Here is a 2,430-nt window from a genome sequence, read left to right on the forward strand (position 1 = left end):
AAGACGTTTTTGGTCCTTGGTTAAGATAATCTTTGGGCTTCTATGCCCTTTCAAAACAAGACTTTGAAATAACTTTCTTTGGTTTCATGGTTGAAGATGGACTTTTTAAAACTTTGGTCTCACATAAAAAATCAATTCCTTCACTTTTAAGGTCATGACATTTCTCTACAACATTCACTTCTTCATGCTTGTCAAATGATTTAGGGGTTGGATTAAAAATATTGAACTTTACCTTCATGTGGCCAAATGAAATCTTCATTATCCCCGTCCTACAATTGATATTGGCATTCGCGGTTGCCAAGAAAAGACGGCCAAGGATAACGGGAATTTTGCTCTTAGGATTGGGAACCGGTTCCGTGTCAATGACAATGAAATCAACGGGAAAAAAGAATTTATCAATCTTAATCAAAACATCCTCAATGATACCCCTAGGCTTTTTGATGGATCGGTCAGCAAGTTGTAAAACTACCGACGTCGGTTTCAAGTCTCCTAAGCCTAATTTGACATATACCGAGTATGGAAGAAGATTAACACTTGCTCCTAGGTCAAAAAGAGCCCAATTAATGATATGATCACCAATGATGCATGAAGTAGTAGGTGAACCGGGGTCCTTAAACTTTGGAAGAGTGTTATGCTACAATATTGAGCTTACATGCTCGGTTAAGACCATTTTTCTAGGTGCTTGGCTTTTGTTCTTTCTCTTTTGGGTGCACAAGTCTTTTAAGAACTTGGCATAAGCCGAAATTTGCTTGATTGCATCTAAAAGTGGAAGATTGACTTTCACTTGCCTAAACACTTCCACAATTTTATTTACTTTGGCCTTTTGCTTGTCATTTGAAATAGATCATTTTAAGGCATCCGGGAATGGAGCTTTTGGCTCAAAAACCTTTTCAGAATTTTTCTTTGAAGTCTCTTCAACATAAGAAGTTTTGAAATCATTTTGCAAATCTTTCTTTTCAAAATCACCTTTCAAATCACTTTTCAACACATTCTTATTTGTATGGTCATGCAAATGTAATGAATGAGGAATAGGATATGAAACGAGACGTGTGTCAACTTTTGGTTGCACTGGTTCACTCTCTTCATTGGACATACCCACTTGGTTGTCCACAATCTTCCTACTTCTCAAGGTAGTCACCGTACTGACATGCTCTATTGTGTGACCTTCAGATGAGGAGTGAGTCTTCACAACATATTGTCGGTTTTGTGGGGCATTCAAAGGCATTTTCCCATTCTCTCTAGCATTTAAGGTGCTAGCTATTTGCCTGACTTGGGTTTTTAGCTTTGCAATGGATTGAGAGTGAGAATGAAACAATTGTGCGTTTGCCTCTAAAGTGCCCAAAGCGGTCGAAATTTTCTTTTCAAAAGCGGGACTTCTAACATTTCCTTGAGAATATGATAGTTTATTAGGAAAATGAGAATTAGATAATTGGTTTCCTTGTGATTGGTATGATGATCTAAAACCTTGGGAACCTTGGCCTTGCATTGGAGGTGGAATGTACTTTCCTTAAAAACCACCTTGGGAAGGGTTTGAGCCCTCCCCTTGGCTTTTCCAAGAGAAATTCGGGTGATTCCTCCAACTAGGATTGTAATGATTACCATAAGGATTGTTCCCTTGATTAGCAAAAAAAACATTTGCTTGTTCATAATGCTCACTTTGCACATGTCCATGGGGAAAATTGGAAGTAGAATGTAAAACACTTGAACAAGTCATACATGTCTCATTAGATGTATGAAGAGAATGGTTAGGGAAGGAAGATACTTGATTCGCTGAGTTTTGGTTGATCAAAAATTGATCAAACCTTTAAGATAATGATCTCATTTCGGCGGCAATATCATTGGAGTAGTCGACTTGATGTAAGCCAACACTCTTCCTACCACTAGAATTTCTACCATTCTTCGAAGATAAAGTACGTTGAAAAGAATTTTCACTCATGCTCTCATAAAGACGCCACATGTCATCCTCATGCCTATCAATGTAAGAGCCACCCATGGAAGCATCAACCATGCCCTTATAATTGCCCGATAAGTTCTCAAAGAAATATTGAACTAATTGTCATTTGGGTATGTCATGATGTGGACACTTCCTAAGCAATTCATTAAAGCATTCCCATGCCTCATGAAATGTTTCCCCATCCCCATGTGAAAATTCCCTAATTGAATTTCTCATGGCATTGGTTTTAGAAACCTGATAGTACTTCTTTAAGAACTCTTGTTGCATTTCCGCCTAAGAAGTTATTGAAAAAGGCCTAAGATTGTTAAACCAATATTTTGCCTTGTCTTTAAGGGTAAATGGAAAAAGTTTGAGCCTTAAGACCTCTTCTGCCATGTCCGTGTATTTTACGGTGGAACATACTTCAAGAAACTCATCCAAATGCTTGTAAGGTTCTTCACTTGGAAGTCCATGATAGTTAGGAAGCATTTGTATGG

General features: G+C 37.9%; 1 pseudogene; it reads left to right on the top strand.

Annotated features, from left to right (window-relative positions):
• The first annotated feature begins 2,066 nt into the window (after positions 1-2,066).
• LOC132267764 (small nucleolar RNA R71) lies at positions 2,067-2,165 on the top strand (annotated as a pseudogene).
• The last annotated feature ends 265 nt before the right edge of the window (positions 2,166-2,430 follow it).

This window comes from Cornus florida, unplaced genomic scaffold (assembly GCF_030987335.1).
Source record: "Cornus florida cultivar Cherokee Brave unplaced genomic scaffold, ASM3098733v1 CherokeeBrave_3.0.0_Hap2_Chr07, whole genome shotgun sequence".
Lineage (NCBI taxonomy): Eukaryota > Viridiplantae > Streptophyta > Magnoliopsida > Cornales > Cornaceae > Cornus > Cornus florida.